The following is a 12,332-nucleotide window of genomic DNA, read 5'->3' as shown; positions in this document are numbered from 1 at the left end:
CAAATTTAGTAAGGGGCTTAAAGTATTTAAGGGATATAAAAAAATAATGTTTGGTATTTGGTATAAAAGAACAAAATAATATGGTTGAAAAATTTATGGTTGAAACTGTAGTTAACCCAAAACCATTCAAAAAAAAAACCCCAAACCCTTAAAAGAAGTTAAAATGTGAATTCTGAAAGTTTTCTTCCAATCTTTCTTTAAAACAACATTTAAAAAAAGGAAAATTCTGTTAAGGGAAATTAAACAAAAACAGGGTTAATTTTTGCCTCTTTGGGAAGTATTAAAGGAAAACCTTTAAAGAGGGCGGGCAAAACTTGGGTTCTGTTAACAAGTAATTAAATGTATATTCAAATTGGAAACTATTTAAATTGTTAAATTGTGCCATGTTTTTTTGATAAAAAAACTGCAAAAACTTTTAAAACAATACTAACAAGTTGTAGGCATTGTTTGAAATAAATGATATAGTAAGTAAAGTATTTAAGGAATAAATAAATAAAATTTTTTTTGTGTTTAACAACCTTTTTTCCCCCACCAAGTGTTTATTTTCAAGATTGTAGGAAAAAATTGTTTCCCACCAAAGGAGCTTTTTGAAACAAAACCTTCCAAGTAAAATCCCCCAACTATCCAACTGTTTTAAAAAAAAAAAAAACTGGTTCGGTTTGGAGAAAAACCATAAGTGGATTTTCTCAATAAATTAGTGTTTGGAATTTCTGGAAGTTTTAAACAAAATTTCAGTATAAGGTCCTTTGTTCCCAATATCCGATAACAAGGCAGAACGGGAAAACCCCAACTTTTTCTTCTTTCCCTTTTCCTAAATTTCTTTGTTCTATTTCTAAACCCAAAATAAACAAAGTGTGAATGATTTTCTGCTTTTGTGTTTTTTTTTTCAAAATTGTTTGCAGGATTTGGGATTTTTCAAACAAAATTTTTTCTGGTTTTTGGTTTCCCCCAATGGTTTCCAAAACAAGAATTCCACTGCAAAAAACCAAAACATTTAAAACTTTCCCAAACTAATAAATTTACCAACGGGGACAAATTTGTTTTTAGTTGTTTTTTTCTCTTCAAAACCAACAACAGGAAGATGAGAGGAAAACAACTTGCAGGAATTTTTACAGTATGGAGAACTAGTTTCGTACATACCTCGCTGTCAAACTCACAGTTATTGGCAGAAGAAAAACAAAGAAAAGTCTCCTTCTCCATATTGGTCAACGAACAACTTGCTGCTGATGGTACAACGTATGTTTGTACTGAAGGGGAGGACACACAGACCTCTTTGCTCTGGTTTTTCTGGTTCATAAAACCTCAACCCTCAAACCAGCTGGGTTGTAACTTCTTTCTATAAAGGAAGCTGCAACAGGAGCTTCAGCTTTCAAAATTTAAGACTCTAAAAAGGTTAAAACAAAAGCAGATACAGAATAATGAATACAGAGAGATAACTGTGTATATGTGTCTACGGTAAGATTGGCAGATAGTTCAAAAAACATCAGTCTTCAGACTACAGGTTTGAGCTGGATCCATTAAGGTCCAACCAATTTATACTTCTTGCAACGTTAACAGTTCACAGGGTTAAGTAACAATAAAAATACATGACCTGCTGAACCGACGTATGCTTTGTGGTGATCACATACTGAGAGGCCTAAGCTTGAGCCTTTAAATAGGAAAAGCAACATGTTGTTGCCAGCTTGGAACCAGTGTTTATTCACACAGCACTGTTATAACTTGATTACAACTGTAAGGACAAAGTGATGAACAGTAATTATAGGTTTTTAAATGAAAAACAAACTTATTAACGGTAGTTGTGTGACTGCAATGGCTTCTTGGATATTTATTCTTCATACAGTCCAATGACACAATACATTTACATGCAGACGTTGTTTTAACAAACTTCAGTCTCAGTATTTTTTAAAAACACCTTCATATAACAATACCTTTACACAGAAATGTGTACCATTTTTCAACTTGGATCAAGTCTCTCTTTTGTCTATTTTTCCATTTTATCCAAAGTGGACAGTCACTATTTTACTGGCTGGGATTTGAGATAGTTGGTTAGAGATCACTTCTTGGGTACTGAAGGCTTTGTAGAGGTCATTCAGGGTTCATCTTGGTTCCTAATGAAAAAAAAACTAAAACTTTGATGGATCATGTCACTTTTAATCTTTACTACCTTGATATACACTCATTGCAAAGAAGTAGACAAACACAGTGCAAATCAAAGAAGGTTATTGAGGTTGGACTGCAATAAAAAATAGGCAGGAAATGTATGTTTGACTGTTGGTATGTAAGCTGGTGTATGTATTATTACAAACAAACTGGCTGCTTCCTTAAAGATACAGGAAACATAAGAATACATTTACTCACCAGAGAGGCCAGGAGGTTCACACACAAGATCAATCCAGATGTTGCTGACCTGAACAAGCATCTTTAAAATAAGAAGAATATCAGAGTTAGTGCGAACATAAAATACACAACAGAAATCTTCTCTTCATGTTCTAGAAAATGGTAACGATAATAATAATCGCCAGGAAGAGAAGCAAAATACTATAATACAGGTATCTTCTGAGAGAACTGCACAGAGAGTAATTATCCCAGTTGATTTAGTATCCAAATCCAAAGAAGCATATTACAATCGTAATAATCTCTCACCCATTACATTTTGTCCTGAGATTTTACCCGTAATAACTCCATTATATGATGACTATAACTACACCAATCAAAACACTTTGATTGGGAACTGGTGTTGAACTGCTGACATCTTCATCCTCTAAAATATTGAAAAGAAATAACATTTGTTAGAAAAATTACACTCATATTTGCTCTATATGTAACAAAACAATATGATTCCACTCTTTCCTGTTCAGTGTATAATGTAATATTATGTTACTGACAAATCAAAACACAAACGCTCACAAGTTATATCTCGCTCTATTGCAAATCTCACCTGATTGTGTCGTCTGCATTTTACATCTACACCACCAGCTGTGAGATTAGTGATCTCACAGGGAAATTGTAGATTGTAACCAACTGAAACTGCTCGCCTCAATCAACCGCAAAGGAGCAACTATGGTGGCTGCGGAGCCTGCGAAAGACCGAACTACAACCAGTGTTTGGTTTGTCTGAGTGTCTGTAGAAACAGGGTGGTTCAACATGGTGGACTGGAGGAGGACTTGTTCCCTCTTTAGATTAAAAACGGCTCATTCTAAAAACAAAATTCAGGTGATTATCAATGAAAACATACATGAATATTATATTCAATTTTTGCCAGTAGGTCCTCCTAAATGTTACACACTGGACCTTTAAGCTATGAATATAAAAGAAGCACACTAAAATAGACTTAAAAATGAATCAAACATTTACCTTCCACAGTGATATTCAGATGGAGAATATATGTTCCACCAGGACGTGAACACTCACAGGTGAAGTTCCCACTATCCACTGGTGTTAAACTGGTCAGGTGGAGAAACATAGTCTGATTCTCCATCATAAGTGTGAATCTGGAGTCACATTCATGCACAAAGTCCTTTCCATGTCGATACAGCAGACGACACTCTTCTCCCCCCATCTGTGTTCTGATCTTACAAACTACAAGTGTGATGATCTGCTGTGTTTCATTGGTGCAGATTGGAGTCACATCTGGTTTGCTCCCAATGGTTTTCACAAGAGTCACAAGAGTCGCTGCAATCAATCACAATCAAAAATCAACATGAAATACAATCATTGAGTTAGCACTTGATGTATTCATGCACTAAGTTAATTGCATGAGCAATGACAGTTTTCAATGGACAGTCAAATTACAGAAAATGTTATGTTGCAGTCTATGAACTAAAGACAGAATGATTAACAGAGAATAACAACATCTTGTATAATTTATAAATTATCAAAAGTAGCTCTTGTACAGTACCTGTGCTGCCGATATAAATAGTTAGCGGCAGAAGGACAACAAACCAATGTTTCCATCTACCCATACTGGTCAAGACGTCTAAACAACAGCGCAACTGCTGCTGGCGGTGTGCAACTTCCTGTATCGAAGTCAGGGCACACAGACTGTCCTTCAGTAACGTACATTCAAAGTGTGAACTCTTTTATAAAGGAAGTGCTGCGACAGGACGTTCTGCTTTCATGGTAAGACCCTTAGTGGTAAAACAGTCGCAAATGGGATGTGACTATTTCAGCGACTTTAAAACAAACAAATAACAAACAAATTCAGAAAAGTAATAAAAACTTATTATGCATATGTTAAATGCATTATAGACTCCATTTTTTATTCTATAAATTCAAATAGGTTTAATTTAATGCATAAGTACATATGACATCATATTGCCATTCACAAAATAAACTGTATGGAGTGCTGCTTGGGTGTAAAAAAAAAAAAGGTGACCCCCTTGTGCACATTTCTCACATATTTCCAGTCCAGTTTAAACCCTGGTTATCTTGATGTGACATCCCAAACTAAAGTGGACGTTCAATAACTGAGAATTGGTCTATTTTGGGGGAAGATGTGACATTAATATAGATTTTTATTTTGGTGAAAGCAAACCTCTATCTCAATTTTCCACAGAATTTAAAGGACACAAATCCTAGTAGTAGCTTAAATTACCGTAAATTACTGTTTTCAGTGCAGACACCAGCTGGAGGTTTTACAGTCATGCACAGTCATGACTCATGGCCATTTATAAAAGTTTCTGTGGTACCTGTGTTGTAGCTAAGGTAGCAGCTCTGAAAGGCCAACTCTGCATATATTCAGTGCAGCTGTCAAAAGCATGTCATTTTCAACGCATGAAATGCAGTGTTCATGCATTTGGTAAGAAGTCATTGGTACAGTCATATAATTTAGTTCAATTAACATATTCAAGCGTTCAGTATCTCTTTAATGTTGAGTATCAGCAAGTTTTTCAGCCATACAGGAAACCTATTTTGCATGTGTGCATTTTTTCAGAAGGAAGCATTTACAGTACAGTATTGTTTAAGTATGAAGAGTCTGTATTTGTGACAAAGTATAAGTTTAAAAAATGAAAAGGTAACTTAACACCCTAAAATAGCAGCCATGCAGACCAGTAATCAATATATGCAGTCATGTTATCTTGATGTTTGATTCAAAGGTTTTCATAGATTTCGTAATTTTGATCAGTCTCGTTATCTATTTCCTGATCAAAACTGGTCGCTGTTTTCTTTCTGGATGACTTTAGCTTGCTGTGCTGTTGATGGTGCACTGATGAGATATTCTGGTATAAATCACTTCCTGGCTGTTCAAGGCTTGCGTAGGGGTTTTCTGGGTCATCTGTGTCCTATTAAAAACATATAAAAGTGTATAATGAGGCAGCCTTTAAAGGTTGTAAAGGTTTATACATTTTAACTAATTGCTAAAATTAATTATTAATCAAGCCATTATTTACAACAAAAACATAAAATACTACTTTAAATCTTTCATAATTAATGAATTAGCTGTTCATTCAGGCCTTCAGCAGCCTGAGTGAGACAAATCAAGAGGATATCTTTTAATGTTACAACATTTTTAGACCAAATTCCCTCTTTGCCACTAGCATATCTCTCACTATCTATATCTGTTATATCAAATGATGTTCATAGAGCTGTTGTCACTGGTTTGGAGTTCACAAAAAGGCTTCCTCTATTGTTGCTCAGTCCACCTAAGAGACGTTGTGGTAGCCTAGTGGTTAAGAAACGTACCATACTGCACCAGGTATATATTTTTACATGTCAGACCCATTTTTCTCTCCCACTCATTATTTCCTGTCAGCACAGTCACGCTGTTCATTTTTACAGATAAAACAAAATGCCTCAGCTTAATGCCTTGAATGTAAAAATATGTGTACTGTATGTGTGAATACACACATTAAAATAGCTACTTAATACATTTAAAGACAGAGAGAAAAATAATGCGTGGCTCACCAGAGAGTCGGGGGTTTCACAGACAGATTGCCCAGATGCTCTAGACCGTGTATCGTTTCTGTAAACAAGAATAGAGGTCAGAGTTAGACATGGCACACGAAATAAACAGCTAAAAAGCTATTTTTTTATGTCTGTTTTAATTGTTCCTATAAGTAGTTTCATTTATTGACAATTTTGTATTTAATATAGAAATTGTATCATTTTACAAGGTTTAAAGGACACAGTCAGAAAGATTAATTCACCTGCAGCGTGTTTCTCTCAGGATACGTCTATGGAAAACTCCAGGCACAATGATGAATACGGCGATAACAATCACAATGATGGACCACGTCCCAGAAGAACTGCTGCTGTTCTGCACTTCATGTGATGCTGAGATTGTTAACATACATTGGAAAATAATAAGAGCCAAATTATTGTTTAAAACTTCCACAACAGAGAATATTTGTTCATCCACAAACATTAGTAAGCTTTAAATTCAGTATGTATTGCCAAAGTTACTACACTTATATATCTTGAAGAAATCAACCATTTACCTTCCACAGTGATATTCAGTCGTGGATGGTGGTGGATGTACAAGACATGACTTCCCCTACTTTAAGTTGAGACTCTGTAGGCGACTCTTTAAAACTTGTTTCAATGAAAGCAAGTTCCTGATGGTAACCAACCTTTATGGACCTTTATGAATTATTGTAATGTTTTCTTTCAAATAAACTCAAGCATCAAATGTGAGTTTGTTTGCTTTAGTTCAATAACAAAATATTAGTTGGTATTTTGGGACTATTTTGGAGGAAAATGAGATATATACAGTACTTGTTGTTCCCTAACACTGTGTATTTGATATTCTAGGTTAAACCCAGTGCCTCAGTTCCATCTGTATGCTGTATGTACTGAGTGAAGGTCATTACCAGGACAATAGCAACCTTCTGGGTCCAAAGGTAACGTCTGATCCAGGTGACTGCTGCTGGCCATCACCTGCAGGAGCAGCAGCAGACAAGATGTATTTAAATCAATGACAACAGAAACGTTAAGGATTACAGTAATTTCCTTTAAAAGTACATTTAGGTTTTCAAACAAAACAAATATAAACTACAAGTTAGTTTGCACTAAGTTTCATGTTAATTTGCTTTAAAGAAAAATGCATTTTCCACCAAATCTTCTAATTTATGATATTTTAGTCAGTTCAAAAGGAGGATTTTTGAATATTAGTGGGTGTTTTAAGAAAGCGGGTAAGTGCACAACTCACCATAGTGTGAACGTCCTCGTGGCTGTCTGTTTGGTTGTTGCAGGACATTCAGTCTGAAGAGGGACAAAAAAAAAATAGTAGTAAAAGTATTAATATACAAGCATCAACTTATGTTCACTGCATTTAAATGAGGATGGTTGTGTGGTTCAGTTTGCACAGCTGGAGAAATCAGTGCTTGATCTGTACACAGCATCCGTGATAGATCAGATAAGCTGCCACAAGTTTTCTAAAATTAGACATTTTCTTGGTGTTATTCTAATGTGTGATTGTGGTCATGAAGGGTAAGTTTATGTTCACTGTCAATTAGCTGATGCTGACATTAAGAAATGGCCTCCAGAAAAGATGTTGCCCACAAATTTTATTCTTAAAGAGAAAGCAGCTAAATAAATAAAATGTTAAAAAGCTTTTGTGTGCGTCACGTAAAACAATGATAATGAGTGTAACCCTCAGCTGCACATACTACCGGGTATATAAATACATAAATGGCCTCTGCTCAGTCGTCCATCTTCAAAGCCTTCTGTGAGAATGAGGTGGTGGGGTATCTGCAACATCAGGGAGGCAGCAGAGAAAACCTTGGGGTATATGTGCACGAGGACCGGAAGCTTATGCAGGAAGTGGAGATGTGAGGTCAAACTGACATAGATGCTGTACATCAAATGAATTCACAATGTGGTTTAGTGTGAAACCTTTACAGTACTTCACATCAAGGGGATACACAGGGGATGTTTGCTTCAAATGAAGTCTATATTTAAACATTTAATTATTACGACTTTGCAGATATGTGACAAACTGAATAGCCTACATCAGATGAACTTTTAAATATGAATTTATTTCATTCTGTTCATATAGTCAGACAGTATAATGTACTAAACTTACAAACAAAAGGAAAAGCAAAAGGAAGACAATCTATTTTTTTTAATCAGCTTTAGCTTTAAGTTTTAGAATAAAATGCACTTTCAGTAGTGAAATAGTTAGCTTTCATTTGCCATTCAGTAGGAAAACATGCATCACATCAGAGTAGATATTGCACAATTAAAACTCTACAAAGGCATCCTTAAATTCGGGTGAACACATTGGAATCATTAATATAGGCTGTGGCAGAATAAAGTGCATTCTCTCTCTGGATGAAGGTGAGGTACGGCTCAATATTTTGTGGTTCCTGTAATAGAACAGATAATATTGTTGAAGTAAAAAAGGAGTAATTTTTTCATTAAATGAACGTCATGTATAACGTGTACAGTACCACATCTGGACGACTGCTCTGTGGTTCCAGTTGTCCTCTGCTGTGTGAATGGACAAAGAATTTATTCACTCTCCCGAATGTATTAACAAAATTTGTACTTTTGAAAATTGTACACTTAATTAACAGCTATTATGCTTTACTGAAGATAATATTATTTCATATTAGTCTCTTACCTATGGTGAATTTTTCTGTAGATAACTAGCAGGATAACTCCGGTTATAATGATGAATATAATTACACCAATTAGAATTCCAACATTAACTAAAGATATTTCTGTTCCTGTTGTACTGCCGGGGTCTTCATCCTCTTAAACATTGTAAAGAAAACAAAATATAGAACATCAGAAGAGTAGCTCGGGTATTCATTTAATACAGAAACACTGATTATACTCATCATTATAGTATCATGTAATAATGTATAACTGGCATGATGTTGTATTATTAGTAAGTGCAGATATACGGACGCTGATATTCTTTATAATGTTACCAACCAACACACACCTGTGTCAGTAATAAGAGAAATATTTTGAGGGAAATGCACAAGATGTGAAACACAAAAGTTATAAAATAAATCATTTACCTTCCACAGTGATATTCGAATAATTGTTGCATCAGGACGTGAACACTCACAGGTGTAGTTCCACTATCCTCTGGTGTTAAACTGGTCAGGTGGAGAAACATAGTCCCGATTCTCTGCCAATAGTGTGAATCTGGAGTCACATTCATGTATAAAGTCCTGTCCATATTGATACATCAGACGACACTCTTCTCCTCTCATCTGTGTTCTGATCTTACAAACTACAAGTGTGATGATCTGCTGTGTTTCATTGGTGCAGATTGGAGTCACATCTGGTTTGCTCCCAATGGTTTTTGAAAGCTTCACAAGAGTTGCTGCAAACAATTACAATCAAAACTCACTTTGAAATACAATCACTGAGTTAGTATATATGCACAATAACAGTTTTCACTGCATCAAAAATAAGCAAATTATAGAGAATATTCTGTCGCTCTATAAGCTAAAGACAAACAGATTAACACAGAACATCTCGTATGAGTCAGAAACTATAAAAAGTAACTGCTGTACAGTACCTGTGCTGTCGATATAAAAAGTTAGCTGCAGAAGCAGAACAAAACACAGTTTCCATCTACCCATACTGGTTGAGACATCTAACCAACAGTGCAACTGCTGCTAGCGGCGTCCAGTAAACTCTAACGAAGGGAGGGTACACAGACCCCTTTGCACTGTTCTCTGTTACGTAAACCTCAAACTCTCTCAGCTATGTAGCTGGTGTGAAGTCTTAAGGAAGTGCTGCTGCTGCTTTCATCTTATTCTCAGATGAAAGATACAAAAAATGATGATGACTGTAGAAATGAAGTGCCAGAAAAAATGTCATCCTCTTATCTGCTAAACACTGACAAAAAAAGAAAGAAAGAAAGAAAATCAATCAGCATTCAACTCCTGCAACAATTAATTAATTTAATCTTTTAAAGTGTGAGCAAACAAACTAACCTTCCACAGTAAGATCAAGATGGGTCACATGTTCCTCTTTGATACAAACACTCACAGATGTGTTTTCACTCATGCATACTGGAGTGATGACTGTGTATATAGTGGACAGAGCTTCCAGGTCGGTGAAGTGAAGCTAACGTGTTAAACATGCATTATTTCTTATTTCTTATTATTTGTATACCAAAATTAGCTGTTAACAGTGGAAAAAGCAGATCAAAACACTGTTTCCATCCATTAAATTGGCCAAAAGATCTAAAGCTGATTACACAAAACTATCCTGACAAGAGTAATGTAATTTTATTGCGTACCTGACAACTCTGATAGCACTCTTGACTTCCTGTTTGGGCCGTCTTTCCCGTTTAGGAGGAAAGCAGGAAGTGCATCACTAATCAGGACCTACTCGTCCTCAGCTATATCAGCTGAAGGTGTCAGTCTCTCTCTCTCTCTTCCTGGGCTTATGGTTTGTTGTTTGGGTTAGACTTTTCTTGGTGTTAATTTGTTCATTACACTTACACTGTCACTCAGACAAACACTACTGATGTATCGATATACTTTATACTATCATTGTTTCACTTATATTTTGTTAAATAAATATTTAGTTCAAAAGTCACGTGTTGTCCTCTTGTCTTTGCCCCACCCTCGAGTCGGCTGGGACACAACATCAACATCTTGTATAAGTTCATGTGAAACGTTCTAAAACAGAAGTGAACATGAATTCTTGCTTCCACTTTCAAGTTATAATACAGTATCAGCATCTCTGGGAAGCATCATGCTCATCCTGATGATGGTAAAACTCCTCAAAACTCCCTTTCAGGTGCTTCGGTGCAAAGTAAAAACAGATGCATCTTTGAGTGAAATAGAAACAGAGAATTAAAGTCTCAATGTATTTAATTCACTCATTGTCAGATTAACCAGATTAATTAGTTAAATCCAAAAACCTTTAAGGATTTTCAAATGTTATGAATGTTTGGGACATAAGTGGTTCAAATTAGTTGCTCTTAATGTCCAGTTATTAATCATTTATATTCGTGTATATAATGGTGATACAACCAAACACTCCTGTTAAGTGTAAGGGTTAACTGAACATTATTAATAATTAAGTGTGTAAGGATTTGTGTGATACAGCATTTATGACGTGTTTCATGATTCCAATGTTTAATAAAAAAAACAACAACAACAAATCTATAAAGAAACCAGTGTTTTATTATTTCATTATGAAAAGAGGAATACATTAGACAAGTTATTGACATTTGGTTTCCATAATTTCATAAATTTCGCCAATTGGATCAGTCTCTGTTCCGTCTATTTTCTCTTCCAAAAAGAGAATCGCTGTGTTGTTTCGGGCTGAATTTATCACGCCGCCATGTTGATGGTGCACTGAGGACATAGTCTGGTACAAATCACTTGCTGGCTGTTGAAGGCTTGTGTAGGTGTTATCTGGGTCATCTTTGTCCTATAAATAAACATATCAAAAAGGTCTAATAAGGCATCCTTTGTAAAGGTTTATAAATGTAGTAATTAACGTGTAGTGGTAATTAAAGTGGTACTTAATCTTAATGTGTCATGTTGAATAAATGAGACTGAAAGAAAGTTGACACATTGACCCGAGTCAGGAAACCTGAGTCATACGGAAACCTCAGCTTTATTATGTCATTTAAAAGCTGATTCACATCCCCTGAGCTGTTATTCACAGCACTGACACTCAAAATCTCCAAGGTAGAAAGTCGAGAGCTGAATTTTCTGTTGGTCTAAACATTAAAATGGGCAATAAATGCATCAAATGCACAGTCTGATTGAGGAAGACATTTTGGTTCCTGCACCTCAGAAACAAGAAACCTTGCAGATGTCAAACAAATCAAAAAGGAAGGAGTAAAGCGGTGGGACTAAGCAAGTGTAATGAGTTGCCACTGAGTGTACACAGTAAATACTGTATGTGAGCTACTTACATAAGTTGAAAGGTATAAAACAAGAGAATATGTTGCTCACCAGAGAGGTGGATTCGCATACAGATAATACAGATGGTCCTGACCTTGTCTTGTCTCTGAAAATAAGAACAGATTCGTATCAGTGGAGCAACAAACACAAACCAAAGCAGCAACAGTGGAATGAAAATGAATGTTACTCCTTATAAAATTTGTATCCCCAGTTCTGATTAAAACAGAATTGTATGTGTTTTATGTCACATGTGCTGTGCTTTACAAAAAAAGTTACATTACTGCTATGAAATTGTTGACGATCCTAAATTATAGCAACATAAATACCAGATTTCTGTGTTTAAATCAACAATTTATTACCTGTAACTCTGTTTCCTCAGGATAAACCCAAGGACGACTCCAGTTACGATGACAACAGCAGTACCACTACTAATCACAGCAGTATAAATGAGCATTTTCAGAGAATTGCTGGCCTCTTCCTCTCCTAAAAAACAAAAAA

General features: G+C 35.5%; 1 long non-coding RNA gene across 1 annotated transcript; it reads right to left on the bottom strand.

The window, feature by feature from the left end:
- Positions 1–4,439: 4,439 nt before the first annotated feature.
- On the bottom strand, positions 4,440–6,453 carry LOC118340047. The gene is made up of 3 exons (XR_004797352.1): positions 6,147–6,453; positions 5,905–5,962; positions 4,440–5,282 (listed from the first exon to the last, which is right to left on the bottom strand). It is a non-coding gene; the product is annotated as an uncharacterized LOC118340047 (long non-coding RNA).
- Positions 6,454–12,332: the final 5,879 nt, after the last annotated feature.

This window comes from Morone saxatilis, unplaced genomic scaffold, assembly GCF_004916995.1.
Source record: "Morone saxatilis isolate NCDOM2014 unplaced genomic scaffold, NCSU_SB_2.0 Contig6, whole genome shotgun sequence".
NCBI classification, from domain to species: Eukaryota; Metazoa; Chordata; class Actinopteri; family Moronidae; genus Morone; species Morone saxatilis.
Note: the sequence above shows the minus strand (reverse complement) of the source record. Positions and strands in the feature narration are given on the sequence as shown.